The 16,822-nt window shown below is 38.8% G+C and overlaps 1 long non-coding RNA gene across 4 annotated transcripts; it reads left to right on the top strand.

Moving 5' to 3' along the window:
• Positions 1–213: 213 nt before the first annotated feature.
• Positions 214–14,502, top strand: LOC108714502. Of its 4 annotated transcripts, XR_005967048.1 has the most exons (7): positions 219–454; positions 2,676–2,772; positions 4,071–4,223; positions 8,394–8,471; positions 8,618–8,762; positions 12,485–12,670; positions 13,476–14,502. It is a non-coding gene; the product is annotated as an uncharacterized LOC108714502 (long non-coding RNA). The 4 variants fall into 4 exon arrangements; XR_005967049.1 differs by lacking the exon at positions 12,485–12,670 and having other exon boundaries at positions 214–454; positions 4,043–4,223; XR_001935375.2 differs by lacking the exon at positions 12,485–12,670 and having other exon boundaries at positions 230–454.
• The last annotated feature ends 2,320 nt before the right edge of the window (positions 14,503–16,822 follow it).

Raw genomic sequence — 16,822 nt, 5'->3', positions numbered from 1 at the left:
ACCACTCCTTTAAATGAAAGTCTATCTAAGTAAATGTTACCCTGGTTACAAGGAAGGAGTGGGGGCGTTAGTCCAAAAAAAATAATTCTAATGAGTACTTTATAATAGCAAAGAAAGTCTTCTTTAATTAAACACATCTTGATTAACTGAAATTAAATTGACAGTAAAGGGCACGCTAACAGAATTAAAAGTTTTCCTATGTACAAGAGCCACGTCTCTACTTGAAACATCGTGACGCAATCACAGCATCTCCTAAATCTTAACTAATCCCAGTCCAGGCCTTGGCCCCGACTTCCGGCTTTGCGTTGCTAGGTGACGCGACGTCACTCTGGAATACTAACTCGCTTCCTGTGTGGGAGTTGTGCTGCTAGCGGTGCCGGCAAGATGAGCGCTATGTTTGCAGATACCATTCCGATCGTGTTTATATCAGTGTGCACAGCGCTGCTGGCTGAGGGTGAGTTCATATAAATGACGGACAGTCAGAGGGCAGTTTGTGAGCCGGAATGTGAGACCCGTGGAGATCGTGCTGTATATAGTGTTAGCGTCTCTTGCGAAGTGCAGTACACTAGCTGGTCCGTACCATGTTGTAAAGCAGGGGTGTTTTGTTAATGTACTTCCGGCTAGTGGAATAGGTCATTCCTGTTGAAAATACCATGACGTTAGCTTAGTGCTGTATAATAGAACTTAACTATATGAAGTGCACACAGTTATGTTCCAACAGAGGAAAGAGTTCCCTGTCCCATAGAGCTGTCTGTCTGAGCTGCTGGGACAACTATAGCCACATATAGAAGCTTTGCAATGTACAGTGGTCCTCCTTCATGTTAACTTTTAGTATGTTATAGAATGACCAGTTCCAATCAACTTTTTAATTGGTCTTCATTATTTAATTTGTAAAGTTTTTGAATGATTTGCCTTTTGCTGCTGACTCTTTCCAGCTTGTATATAGGGGAGTCACTGACCCCATCTAAAAAACAAAATGCTCTGTAAGGCTACACATTTATTGTTATTGCTACTTTTGATTACTTGCCTTTCTATTCAGTCCAACTCCTGCATGGTTGCTAGGGCAATTTTTGGCCTAGCAACCAGATTACTCCAATTACAAAAGTGGAGTGAAATAACTCAAAACACACAAATAATGAAAAATGAAAACGAATTGCTAATTCTCTAGTCTGTTATTTCTCCCCCCCCATGTCACCTTTAACTGACATGAACTTGTAATATTCCATTTGAACATGAGATGTAGCTCCTTTCTGTGTCAGTAGACATAGCAGAGGGTATTGGTGTCTCTCTGCCGGCTGAAATATTGGGTGGATAAATGCTACATGTCCAATTAGCCTAAGGCTGGCCGTACACGGGCAGGCTTAAATTGACAGTTGGCCCCTTCAGACCAGGTTGGCTACTTGTCTATGGACCTTCCCTTACAGGTATCTGGCTGAAAATTGCCAAATATCTATTGGCCATAATAATGCAGTCCTTTCCAAGGAGCCATCATAAGTGCCTTTTATTGTCTGATAGTTGTCCTGCAGGACCAAATGTTCAGATAAGCCTGTTTTGGACCAAGTGGATAAAGCCTGCACGGATCCGCTTTACGTGATGTTTGAATAGATCAATTGAGGCCAGCTTTAGACTCTGAAGGAGTTTTGTGACTGGTCAAAGGAGATGAGTCTGAAATGTAAGGGTAAATATAAAGTGATTAGTCACCACATGAGGGAAGAGGCCCAGGTGCACCGCCCTGAGCCCTCAGCACGGGGAGTGGACAAACCGAAAAACCTTTTGGAGCAGGCACTCCATGAAGGCAAACTTCCACCAGGCAAATAGTTAAAAGTGAAGAAAGTTTTATTGTGTACACAGCCTTACGCGTTTCGTGTCATAAATACTTAATCACAGGCTATCCTTACAGAGCCATGCCTCAAATATTTAAACACATGTGCACCAATCAAAACACACCAATTAACTATTCAACCTATCCCAAAACTTTACTCAGGTGCACCAATCTCCATTCAGTTTTAATCGGTGTGGATAAAGGTTAGAAGGGTGAAAACTTTGTCTCTTTCTTTGGAAGCCATATCGGTATACCTCAAACTGAATTGAGTGAGACAACATATTGGTACACCTCAGTTAAGTTTAAAGTGACAGTGCCATGGTGGAAGTTTGCCTTTATTGAGTGCCTGCTCCAAAAGGTTTTTCGACTGGTCAAAGAAGAACCAGAAACTGGCTGTACATTGATTACCTTTGGCAGGGCTGTACAAAGGGGGCACCTGTAATTAACCAAACTATTTTATACTATTGGTACATTAGAGTGCCATCCATTGATCAATATTTCTGTATGTTCAAATGGGGGCCTCAGGCCAAGGTTTTTCTCTTAATAGCTGCCATGTTCTGTAGTATATGGGTATGACAGATATGGAAAAATGTAACCCTTTTGAATGGACTCACAAAACAAGTAACTTTGTTTTTTGTTGTTTAGAACAAGTAGTGGGGCAAACTAAATGCAGATTACCCACATTGGAGCTGTGGGAATTCATATCTTTGCCAGAAATTTAGAGGAAGGATAAGGAATAGGTTTTTTTCTTAACTATGTTCTGGTATATATAGTCAAACAGCTGTCTAAACAAATAATGCCTAACTGTTGCATTGCTTAATAAGAATTTGCTTGTTTTCTTCTTTTTTTTTAGTGGAAAAGAAAGAGGAATCCATAACAGAATCTGCTGGACGCACTCAAGAAAATTGCTAATTCAAGTTATAGTTCAATAGGGGGTGCAGATTGAAAATGTCGGTGGTTATTTGTTAAGTTTTCGAGTTTATCTTTTTGGTCTAAAATTAATTATCAGGTTAAAAAAAAACTAGAATTTTTCAAGATTTATTATACCCCAACCCTGGAAATAGCTAGAATACGAAAATACACCAGCTGAAACCTGTTGAGGTCATGTAGGAGTCTGTGGCAGAGGTCCTTGGAACCACTTGAAGATGTTAAAGGGGTGGTTCACCTTCAAACAACTGGTTGTTTTCAGATAGAACACCAGAAATAATGACTTTTTCCAATGACTTTCTATTTTCTATGTGTGACCGTTTTTCTAATATTGAAGTGTCAAGTGTCTTTTTTCACCTTCTGAAGCAGCCCTGGGAGGGGGGGTCGCCGACCCTGTAAACTGTTCTAAATTGACACATTTCTTATGTTTGTCCCTGCTGAGCAGAATCTCAGGGTTTCATTACAGGCAGCTGTTAGAATTGATACAATAGTTGCCAATACTCCAGAGATGCTGCTGAGAAATGTATCAACTAAATGTTGCAAAATTGTAACAGATAAGAGTCTGCACCTGAATTACTGAGCTACCAGACTCAAACACCAGAGACAGGGACATTACATTTTAAACTTAGATTTTGGAAAAACAGTAAAAAATAAATAATGGAAAGTAATTGAAAAAAGTCTTTATTTCTGGGGAACAATCTAAAAACAACTGAATTGAAAAAAGCAATTGGAACGTGAACAGTCCCTTTAATAGTCTTTATGATGTTCCAAGTTTTTTTTTTTGGGAGTGTTTTGCCCAAAAACTCAATCAATTTGAGCCATTCGAGCATTTTCCCACTGAATGCTGGATTCATTTGAGTTCTCAGGTTGTTAACCCTGAACTCGCTGATTCGAGTTTTTCCATTTAAGTTTTTTTCTTAAATTAGAAACCATTTGAGTTGAGTTAATTCGAGGTATAAAAAGAAATCTAAAATTCAACCTTTGATATATAACCCCAGTCATCTTAAAATCCTGTGACTTGTATGAAAGCAAGAAGCCACAGGGTAATCTTACCTAACGTGAAATGGGCAAACATTTGTAATAAATACACTTATAAATACAGGTATAATTGTGAATAATCATGTTATCCCATGTATAATTGAGACTGACAGCTGCTGCATTACTATACACCAGCATGCATGAGTCTTGATTAGCACACTGTATAATGTGGGGCTATGTGTGCCTTTTTCTTATGGGAGTTCTGTAAAATGAAGAACACAATTAGGAGAAGTCTCTAAACTCTTCCTGTTGCAGTGTTTATACACGAGTGTTTCTACTGCAGAACGCCAGGAAGAGAAACTCAAGAACAATAACCGAGATCTCTCCATGGTGAGAAGGGAAACGTGAAACAGTGATGATCCTGATGCAAGTATAAAAATAATGCCCAGTACTTCCATACAAGTCTGAAAGACTCTTTAGCTGCTCACACATGCAGGTTGGTTTGCTCCTTTGTTATCTGCCATATAAACAAAGCAGCATTCACTCAGGGTTAAGTCCAATGGTTCATGGAGTTTTTTCTCAGAAGAACACGCAGAAGTCAAATGTCAGGATTTCGCTCACATCCCTTTCAGGTGGTGTTGGTGTACAGGAATTATTCAGCATTACTGTGTGAGCAGCTTTTTCCTGAAAGCTTCAAGGCCTGAATCTTCGGTGAAAGCTACTTGTGTCTGCTATAATAACAGTATATGACATTTAGTTTTAGATTTCCTGCTGTGACACTTCAATTTCTGGAGGCATAAAAGCACCATCCAGAGCTACTTCATTTATGGCATTGGTACCTTTATGAACCTCTAAAAATACAACAACATTGACCTGATGATGGCAGCTCAGTTTGCTTTGCTGGTATTCAGCTGAATGGTCTGCAACTTGTTTTCATGAAGCCAGTCATCTTGCATTTCATATCCGAGACCGCTTACTTGTCTATAGAAGACTCGCCACTGGATATCCATATAAACGTTTTGTTCATCAGAATACTTTAACTTGGAGCTTTCTTTGCATCTATTACGATCTATTAATAATGTGCAATATTAACTACTCACAGTTTCCCATATGGGTGGGTCCTAAGAAGAGGTCTGAAAACCAGCTTTATGTACTGTACCAGCAGTTTGCAAGAACTGTGATTAAAGGGCACCTAAAGCATTATTACCTTTTTTAATAAATATTTCTATCTTTGTACAGGTATGGGATCCGTTATCCGGAAACCCCTTATCCAGAAAGCTCCGAGTTACGGAAAGGCCATATCCCATAGACTCCATTTTATCCAAATTTTAAAAAACGATTTCCTTTTTCTCCACAATAATAAAACCGTCCCTTGTACTTGATCCAAACACAGATATAATCAATCCTTACTGCAAGCAAGAACAGCTTATTGGGTCTATTTAATGTTTACACGATTTTCTAGTAGAATTAATGTATGAATATCCATTATCCAGAAAACACCCATAGACTCCATTTTATCCAAATAATCCAAATTTTTTAAAATAATTTCCTTTTTCTCTGTAATACTAAAACAGTACCTTGTACTTGATCCAAACACAGATATAATCAATCCTTACTGCAAGCAAGAACAGCTTATTGGGGTTATTTAATATTTACATGTTTTTTATGTATGGAGATCCATTATCCAGAAAACACAAGGTCCCAAGCATTTCGTATAACACGTCCCATACCTGTAACAGAAAACAAAAACATAGTCCAGGGGCTGCAAGTACTGGACAATCCCTAGCTTGCAGAGAGTTTGGACACATTAATAAATCCCCTATTGTTCATGTTCTTGCTAAACCAAATTTAATGCACAGCAGCCCTATACATAAGGTTTTTTTTTTTGTTTTTTTTTTTTTGAATCCCCCACAGTTTGCTAAATTTCCTTTTTTCATGATGTCACATGCAAGCATGTCTGAATCAGCAAATGAGCACCAGAGGATGTGGAGCTTTGTGGGAATTTAGTAATGTTCGTGGGATTACCACATCTGCATAGGAATTCGGACTGTTGGCAATCTTTGCAGTACTGGTGCTATAATCCAATTTGCTCCAGGTCTATGGGTGTCATGTACAATTATTGTCAGTTAACATTATATAAAGGAAATGCATTAATATATGTAAATGTTAATTTTACATGATATGTGTGTTACTAAATCATGTTTATAAAAATAATACACTAAAGCAGGGATCCCCAACCTTTAGAACCCGTGAGCAACATTCAGATTAAAGGTAAGGCCAGACAAGGAGATTCGGGGAGATTTTGTCGCCTGGCGATTTATCGCCACGTCTTTTGCGCGACTATCTCCCCGAACTGCCTCAGCGTCTTTTCCCCATAGGCTACAGCGCAAAATTGCCTGCGCTAATGCACACGCGGCGATGCGTTTTCAATAGTCGCCCAAAGTTGGGCGACTATTGAAACTCTTGTAGTTTAAGTGAGAGACCAGAAACACCTGCTAACAGCTTGAATTGGCCTACAATAACTGCGTCTTACAGCTCTAAAGCTGGCCATAGATGTAAAGATTTTTAAAAGATCCAATCATAAAAGATCCAATCATTATCGTGAGACCATGAATAATTCGAAACAATCGTTTAAATGTACGATGTGTCCATCAACTAAAAAGCCCATTTCAGGCGATATTGCCAGCAAAACTCAAGGGTAGCTGCCTGCTTGGCCCTGCAGATATAGATTGCACTGGGGCCGATAAAGATCTTTTAACCTGGCCGATTAGATGTCAGTCGAAAAATCGTAAGATGTACGATCGGTCGAATCCCACTAACCGCACGATAATTTAGAAGGTTTGGTTGGACTTTGCTAAAATCGGCAAGAAAAATCTTTGTGTCTATGGGGAGCTTAACAGCAGTGGTGGCTCTCCTGCTTAATATTTTGTTTTCTTGATAAACAGAATTTGAACATCTTGTTCTTTCTAGTTGTGCTACAGAAGGATGTCCTATGGTTGCCCTTACACTTCTGTACTGTATAACTCAACTCATGCAACTTCCAATTGCAAATTCAATTTCTCCTCTACAGCAAGATGTATGTTTCCTATATATCTTTAATATTTTAAATGTATTTATTTGTATTGAAATCCTTGAAATATATGAAAAGAAATGTAAATAGGTTTTATTGTTCACACATGATACCGTGTAACCAACTACCACCACTGATTATCACCTTGGCAATTCCTCTGGCAATGGGTCCTGTAGACCTGGCAGCTGATACTGTGTTGTGTGGTTATCTTTAAAATCCAATTATCACTTTAACAACCTTTCTTTGTGAAAATTGTTGCTTTTAAGGACACAGTCCTACCAAACACCATTCTGTAGCACTGTAGCCTTTAGCCAAATGTTAAAGGGGGTGTTGACCTTTGAGATAACTTTTAGTAAGATGTAGAGAGTGATATACTGAGACAATTTGCAGTTGGTTTTCATGCTTTATTATTTAATGTTTTTTAGTTATTTAGCTTTTTACTCAGCAGCTCTCCAGTTTGCAATTTCAGCAATCGGGTTGCTAGGGCCCATATTACCCTAGCAACCATGCATGGATTTGAATAAGAGACTGGAATAGGAATAAGAGAAGCCTGAATAGAAAGAGGTGTAATTAAAAAGTAGCAATAACAATACATTTGTAGCCTTACAGAGCATTTGTTTTTTAAAAAGGGTCAGAAATGCCAATCTGAAAGCTGCAAAGAAAAAGGCAAATAACTATAAAACTATAAAAAAAAAAACAATGAAAACCAATAAAAAGTTGCTTAGAATTATCCATTCTATAACATACTAAAAGTTACCTTAAAGGTGAACCACCCATTTAAGTTACAGGAATATAAATGATGAGAACATTTAGAGAGGTGCTCTCCATTAAAGGACTGGTTCACCTTTAAAGTAACTTTTATTATGTTATAGAATGGCCAATTCTAAGCAAATTATTTATTTTTTTAAGGTTTTATAGTTATTAACCTTTGAAAGGCAAATGGTTAGCACTCGTGATGTGCGGGTTGAAATGTGACCAACCATTGTGGGTTAGGGTTGGGTGCGGGTCAGACTGGGGAAGTACCCTCCTCTTCTGCTCCCGAAGATGTATTTTGACCAGAGGCAGGCACAGAAGTAGCGAGACTGGTTAGGAGCGGGTCCTATAGTTTGAAACTCCTTAGTGGCCTGTACTAGAGGGTTGGAAGTAACTTGGTGATTGCTGCCATTGAAGGTGACCTGGAAATAAAAAAGCTGACTACACACAGGCCTCAGTGCAGGATACTATCTGATTGTCCAGAGTTTCGTTTAGCCTTTAAATTAATGTAAGAAAGGCCACATGGATGGCCAAATTGCAATGATCTCATGAAATGGCCTGTGAGTGGTTAATGAGGTGGGTCATCCTGCTCATACTCCATAGGATCATTGGTCAGCCGTCCTAGGTATGGGATCCGTTTTCCAGAAAGCTCTGAATTACGGAATGGTAATCTCCCGTAGACTCCATTTTATCCAAATAATCCAAAAAAAGAAATGATTTCCTTTTTCTCTGTTATAATAAAACAGTACCTTGTACTTGATCCAAAACTAAGATATAATTAATCCTTATTGGAAGCACAACCAGCCTATTGGATTTAATTAATGTTTAAGTGCTTTTCTATAGACTTACGGTATGAAGATCCAAATTACGGAAAGATCCGTTATCAAGAAAACCCCAGTTCCCGAGCTTTCTGAATAACAGGTATTGTATATTTTGCTCTGTCAGAGCTCCCGAGATATGCGCATATCCTAAACAAGACTGTAAAACAGAATTCTGTGTGTTTACACTATACTACTAAACGACTTTATTGTAATCATTTTTTTCTGTTTTGATTCATTTGATTTCAGATTTGATGGGCGGGTTGTAGCCAAGCTTCCCTTTGTGCCTCTATCGTATATTCAGGGGCTGTCGTACAGAAACCTCATTGGGGAAGATTACACCGAGTGCTCGTTTATCTTCTTGTACATACTGTGCACCATGTCCATCCGACAGGTATGTGATTATCTGGAATGCTGGGGACCTGGGATTTTTCCGTAATTTGAATTGCCATATTCAATTTGAATTTGTTATAGATTGGCCAATTCTAAGCAACTTTTCAACTGATCTTCATCATTCATTTTTTTCTCAGCTTTCAAATGGGGGTCACAGACCCTATCTAAAAACAAATGCTCTGTAAGGCTACAAATGCATTACTTTGTAATCAGTCTCTCTCCTTTTCATATTCCAGTCTCTTATTCAAATCAGTGCATGGTTGCTAGGGTAATTTGGACCCTAGCAATCAGATTTCCGAAATAGCAAACTGGAGAGCTGCAGAATGAAAAGCTAAATAAACTCAAAAACCAAAAATAATAAAAATAATGAAAACCAATTGCAAATGGTCTCAGAATATCACTCTGCATCATTCTGTAAGTTAAGTCAAAGGTGAACAACCCGTTTAAAGGTCACTAATAAACATTAAATATACCCAAGTAGATTATTTGCCATCAATCAGTAAAGTTAAGGTGGCAATAAACAGACTGATAAAAGCTGACAAATTGGCTCCTCTCAGACCAAATTCGACCGTTTAATTGACCCTTTTCCAGTCACTGAAGCATTATCCTGTGTTACATAAAAAAAAATTAAAAAACTAATCCATCCCTTCCAACCCGAACACAAATCTCCATGCACTGACTGTGGGATCACTGGAAGGACTCAGGCATCTTCCATATAGAGCACCAGCAGATTATAAGAACCTACCAGCAGTTATGGCTACTCCAAGGAAGGCTTGGACTCTGGCACTCAAGCTTTATCCCCAACACTCTCCGGTCCTAACCCCGAACACACCCCTGTGGGCGAACTCCTGCCTTACCCATTTTCAGAAGTTCTCTGATTTTTTATACTGGCCTAAAAAAAGAATTAGACGTTTGCAAGATGTCCTAGATGGTACCACATTTGGATCTTATGAATTCTTTAAAGAAAAACTCGCTGAACCCAATTTATCCCAGTTTAGATATTTCCAACTCAGGCAGGTTTTTCAGGCACAATTTGGTAGACTGGATATTCAAACTTCCCAACCCCAATTTGAAACACTACTCTGGTCTGCATCACTAACTAAACCAACGTCAACACTGTATAAAACCCTAATTCAAACAATCCCCTCACCTTTTAAAACAGCTTACTGTAAATGGCAAGCTTGCATCCCAAACTTTACTGAGGAGGAATGGGATGAAGCAACAGACAATAGTTACTACTACTTATACTCTGTAAGAGACAAGTTAATTCAATTTAAATGGTTACAACAATTCTACCTCACTCCTACACGACTCAGATCTATGGGGCGCAATCCAGAGGCAAAATGTCATAGGTGCGGGGCAGAGGGGGCAGACTTTCTACATATGGCCTGGAGCTGTTCCCCAGTAGCCAAATTCTGGACTGAGGTTCTCAAACTCCTAGATGACAAATTGGATTTCCCAAGGATACTTACACCACAGGTGTGTATATTGGGAATTATAGATGATGTAATAACTACCAGCCATGCCAGAACTAGATATAGAACCCTCTTATATTATGCCAGGAAAATAATTTCTATGATGTGGATGGGCCCTAAACCCCCCACAGTGCAAACCTGGATTACACTAGTAAATCAAAATCTGCCACTCATTAAGCTCACCTTGCTGGCTAGAGGCTCACAAAAGAAATTTGATAAAATATGGAGTCCGTGGTGGGAGGCGGGGCTGGGAGGTTGTGGTTCTCTTACATAACTTCCGAATTGTGAAAAGTTGATATACATACCCAAGAGAACCGTAGTCTATGACAATGTAACCCTAATATTGGGGTCTTAATCAGTAATTGCTTCTGCTTTAGAGACAATGCAATATCGGCCAAAGTACTGGGATGTCAAGTCAGTACGATGTTGAATGCTTAAATACTTGTCATGGAAATTGTTCCTAATACCATTGAATAGATACGGCATGTTTTTTTTGAGTTTTTTTTTTTTAGTTTTTTTTTGTCTATTTGTTTTATGTTGTGAAAATAATAAAAAGTTTCATCTATAAAAAAATAAAAAAAACTAATCCATACATTCATCTTTCTGTAGAGAGGCTCTGTGGGTAATATAATGTGGTAGGATTTGACAAGTGCCATTTTTAGACATTGGCTTCTTCCTTTGCTCTGTCCTTGTCTCGGCAGGAAAAGACGCAGATCCTGTGCTATTTGACCAATTCCATCTTCCTGTCTGGTGTGCTCAGGACTTCTAGCATTAATGTTATTTATACAGATCATCCCTATTTCTGCCTCCACACCCTGAGCTCCAGCAATGTATATACACTTGGGAAATGTCCTTCTTCCTCTGTGACTAATGTATGAGACAATATGTAATGCACTCATTGTCTGGATACACATGAGTAAGTACTAGTGATATGCGGGCCCGACCCTAACCCGCCCTCCCTTGACCCAACCAATCCACATTCTCACTTGCGGGTTCCTTTTATAGACCCGCGCTGCCCTGCCGATGACATCACAAAAGGGGGTGGGGCAAGCAGGCATAGTGTCTATAAAACACACGCCGGCATTTGACGCGCCACCCGCGAAGAAGTGTGCGAGGCCCGCCCGACCCACGGGTTTTGGGTCGGCCTGCACATCATAAGTATGTACCAATGCTGCTCTGATCAAATTAAAAGAAAAAAAATCTGAAGCTGCTCCATGTTTGGTCCTTGTCAGGTATTCAAAGGGGAACTAAAGTCTAAAATAGAATAATGCTAGAAATGCTGTATTTTGTATACTAAACATAAACATGAACTTACTGCACCAGAAGCCTAATTAAACAAATGATTTATGTTTTCAAAGTTGGCCGCAGGGGGCTGTCATCTTGTAACTTTGTTATACATCTCTCCAAGACCATGCACATGCTCAGTGTGGTCTGGGCTTTAGTTGGGAGGTTAAGCTTAAAATTAACAAAACAGCACTAGTCAAATAATATCTGCCATAGAAGCTGATACAGCAAGACTGATTAATAATCAGAATATACAGACTGCACTGGGTCTGCGGATACAAATCTTTACATAGTCACCGGCTGCTTTACAGGGAAACAAACAAAGCTGCTTGAGGTCACGGAAGTAAGGTAGAGGGCTCCCCCTGCCATTTGAAAGTATGATCATTTTCCTGCAGAGCAGTTAGGGACCGTCTGAAGTTTCCTACCTGCAGCTGTCAGAGCAAGTAAAACGAAGGGCAGATTTCACTGCATACAGTCAGGTTTATTGAAATAATCAAGTTTTTATCCACTATTCCTCTCTCAGCATCTGTTTCTCTTCATTGTGTCTTCATGCAGCAGTTGGGTGTCAGATGCATGATCCAATATATCTTATAGGGGGGGGTGGCTTCCTTTCCTAGCAGATGAATTAGAGCTCACTCAAATCATGGATTCCAGTACAAACAAAATCTAACAAAATAACTGCCTTTTGCACAAATTCTGCATGTAGAGAGGCAGGATGTCTGGTGATTTTAATAGTGAGCTCTAATACGTCTTCTAGGCAATAGGAGCCCCCCTACAAGATATATTGGATCATTCATCTGCCACCCAACTCCAGAATGAAGACGAAATGAGGAGAAACAGATGCTGAGAGAGAAATAGTGAAGATAAACTTGATCATTTCAGAATTGATGCAGAATATAATTAATTGTATTTAGAAAGTTTCTTATTTCAGTATGATGAAGCTTATATTATATTTTCATTTTAGCTTTAGTTCCACTTGAATAAAACTGAGACCTCCGGTAATCCCCTGCATAATGGACTTCTGATATACTGCCTATGTCTCCATCTTGTTATAACATTCTGTACGTTGGGGAGAGTGCTTCCCATACAAGCCGGGAGACCAAACGGAATCCGTTATCCCCATGGAGCCCCAGTAGGACCCTAGCAACAAGTAAGACAGGGGCCCTAATAAAAAAAAATATATACAGCATGCATATGACCACACCCCTGATCTGTCTAGACTGTCTCTGTATCACAAAGCCCCACCCCTTTTACAACTGCCATACCCCACTGTTGGCGGCCCTGTAGAGAGAAGCTGCTTGTCTGCAACCCCACTTTTTTCAATAGACTTTGTCTGGAGAGGCACAGCAAGCAGATCCATTTCATTGTATCTGGTATTCCCCAGTTATGGGATTACTTCTGCTTTGGTTTTTGGACCAGCTCTGACCTATTGCTGAATGCCTTGACAACTCTTAACGGATTAACCCCTTTTACTCTTCCAGCCAATATAGACCATTTCCCTGTATCCTGCAGCTTCTACATTCAGATGAATACCTTGAAATGAAGAGGTCTATTTATCAAAGTGTGAGGTTGCCACAGTCCACTAGAGTGATTGGGATTTTGAAAGGCCTATTTATGAACTTTCACCCATTGATAAATATTCCTTTAAAAACCCCATAGAAATGAATGGAGAGTTGCGGAATTTCTCTCTAGAGGACTGTGGCAATCTCAAACTTAATGCCCCATAGTCTTTAGTGTAACCTTGTGGGAACACACGGGATCCTGATCTCGCTAAAGTCTGTGACCCGCTAACACACAAATGGTAAATGCACACCCTGTATGTGACCCCCAAGATAATAAACATAGGCCATTTGCTAATTTGACTAATTAGGAACTGTTGACCTTTTATTCATTATTTTATATATTACCATATCATTTTATTGTAATTTTAAAGATTTTTTTTTATCCTCCTACAGAATATCCAGAAGCTGCTGGGACTTGCTCCACCCCGTGCTGCTACCAAACTAGCAGGGGGATTTCTCGGCCCCCCCACCCCAGGCTGGAAAATTCTCTTAGGTCTTCTAGGAATGCTTTGTCCTGATGGATCTTCACTGCCATCTGTCACTCATCTAAAGACTGAAAGAAGGACTCCAATAGTGAAGCTGATTCCACACGTGCTATTTATAGAGCAGTCTTCCTCAGACTTTTAACCCCTTTACTTGCAGGGGACTTTAACACACACATCTCAATGCAACAGTCAAGTCACACCCAGTTGTGTGTTTTTACGTTTTTTTTCTCTTAAAATGGTCTAATTTATATATTGATGAGTTTTGAACACAAGTATGTTACATGATATATCAGATAATAAAAGTTCCAATTCCAAACTATGTTACTGGGGATAAAGTCAAATCTGCACGGGGAGGCACATTTATCAAGGGTCGAATTTCGAATTCATAGGAGTTCTTTAAAACTCCCATAAATTCGAAATTTATTAATAAAATATTTTTTTAAAACTCTGTTGAATTGAAACAACCCGAAAACTCGAATCGAATTTGATTGGAATTTAAATGCCTATTTGAATTTAAAAAAAAAACTCTTCTGGCAGGAAGACTGTAAACATCACCAAACTGATCCCCTGTCCCATTGACTTACACAGTAATTTGGCAGGTTTTAGTTGGTGAATAGTTGAATAAGTTTTTAAAGGGCCCAGAGTATGATAAATCTCAAAATTCAAATTAAAACTCGAATCAAGTTTGGATAATTTATCATTTGAATGAGAGTTTTGACCAAAAAAAAATTTTCATTTCAACCCATAAATTTCGATATGTCTGAGAGTTATTGTGTTATAATGCAATGGGCACAGGGCCTGTAGTTCTAGTGCTGTCACTAAACTGTCTCTGTGCCTCACTATGAATTAATTCCCTGTTATCAGTCAATGAATCATATGGTATTTATGTGAAATACATCAACTCTACATGAAAAATAAATCTTGTTTTACAATTATTTCTTAGTTTCTCAATCCATGGCCTGTGTGCCCTCTAGTGGCAGAAGTGGGGGTGTGCATGCCTTTATGCTGCAATCATCTAATTTCTGTATATTCAAACTGTAGTATGAACACTGCTGATTGGCCCCTACAGTAAACTTTTCATCACATTCTGAACTAGAGTGCCCATAATACTCATTTAGCCAATGCTCTGCTAGAAGAATCACCTTGTACTACTAATGTTCATATATCTGCACTACAGGAGATGATTGGTATATTTTAGTGAATGATTATTAATACAGGTATTGGACCAGTCCCCCCACATTCACAATACACATCCATAAAATATGTACAAAACATCTATACAGCCATACTGCTACTAATTCTAATATGGATATCGATCTAACTTTGTCACCGTGTTCTATAAAATACACGTGTATTCACATCTTTATAACAAAATGTCTTAAAAAAAGGTAGCAATAACCAGCACTCATTTACTACTCATACTCATTTACACAAACCCCACACATTTTTGGGTAAAACAACAAATTAAGCATATGGTGCAACTCATGATGATAGATGGATGGATGAGTAGAGAGATGGAAAGATAGACAGATGGATGAGAGATAGATGGACTGGGTTCTGCACAATGCTGCCAGGGATCCATACCGACCCAAAGAAATAGTTATGACAGTACAGTAAACAAAATGGGGAGAAAACGGTTAAACCTGTGCAGCCTAGAATAAGGCTAGAAATGCTGTATTTTGTATACTAAACATAAACATGAATTTACTGCACCACAAGCCTAATCAAACAAATGATTTATGCTTTCAAAGTTGGCCTCAGGGGGTTACCATCTTGTAATTTTTTTAAACATCTTTGCAAGACCAAGACTGTGCACATGCTCAGTGTGGTCTGGGCTGCTTAGGGATCGTCTTAAATTTATCAAAACAGCACAAGTCAAATAATATCTGCCAGAAGCCGATACAGCAAGACTAATAATTAAAATAGGCAGACTGCACTGGGTCCTGTGTTGTCATGTAATCGAACGTGGATTTTATAGTTTTTGTATTGTTTAATATAAACTCTCTCCTAATCTGCAGAACCAGTGGCTGCAGCAAAATAATCCTCCAAATAGAATCCCAGTTTATCGGTTTAAATCTGGCTCCATGATCTTTGTCCCCGCAGCTGGAGCTGGAAACAGTAAAGGCAAAAATAAAATCCAATACAAATCTCTACACAGTCACAGACTGCTCTATAGCAAAACACAAAGCTGCTTGAGTTCTGCATGACTGGGAACCCCCTGCTGTTCATAAGTATGATTGTTTCCCTGCTCAGCAGTTAGGGACCGTCTGATAATTCCTATTCACAGCAGTAAATGAAGTGAGAATGTCACTGCATACAGTCAGGTTTCTTATAAAAACGGTACACATTTTTAAATTAAAAGGATATTAGAGATGGGTTTCTTTTTCCTTAAAGAAAGTAAAAATGGGATTTTATTTTCTTGCCTTTACATGCCCTTTAAACATCTGTTGAAAGTGCTGGAAACCTAATGTTGACCCATCAGTAGAATAAGTGGGAAGTAGAAACTGGTATTTAATACAAGGCTAATTAACATATCTTTACAAACAATTCTGCCAACATACATACTCAAAAAATATTTTACGTATTCCTTAATCAGATTCTGAAATTTCTAATTTAAAGATATATAACAATAATATAAAGATATTACCTTTATTATGTTTATCAATTTTACCCCTGTAATTATCTGCAGCAGTAATAACCTCCCAGTGGTGACATTTCAGAGCTCCACTCCCAGAATGATCCATGTGAGACGCTTGGTTGTGTGGACAAAATGTTATTTGCAGTACAGGTTTGGCATCTATAAAAATCAAACATTTCAAATCTTTCTGTAATTTGAAGGCTATACAATTCAATCTGCAGCACATACGATTTGGCTACAATCATTAAAGGGGAAGTTTTCCCTTTCAGCTGGTGTTCATTGTTTGAGTTAAGCTCCCCATAGACGCAGACGATTTTTCTTGCCAAATGACCGATTTTAGCTAAATCCGACCAATCCTTCGAAATTATCGTGAAGTTAGTGAGATTCGAATGATCGTACATCTTACAATTTTTCGACCGACATCTGTCAGGAAATTGATCGGCCAGGTTAAAAAATCTTTGTCGGTCCCAGTACAATCTATTTATGTTTGCAGGGCCAAGCAGGCAGCTCCACTTTGTTTTCCTGGCAAATGGTCTTTTTAGTTGATGGACAATTTGTACGATCGTTTCGAGATAATCATGGTCTCATGATGACTATTGGATCTTTTAAAAATCTTT

The sequence above is a fragment of the Xenopus laevis genome, chromosome 4L (assembly GCF_017654675.1).
Source record: "Xenopus laevis strain J_2021 chromosome 4L, Xenopus_laevis_v10.1, whole genome shotgun sequence".
NCBI classification, from domain to species: Eukaryota; Metazoa; Chordata; class Amphibia; order Anura; family Pipidae; genus Xenopus; species Xenopus laevis.
Note: the sequence above shows the minus strand (reverse complement) of the source record. Positions and strands in the feature narration are given on the sequence as shown.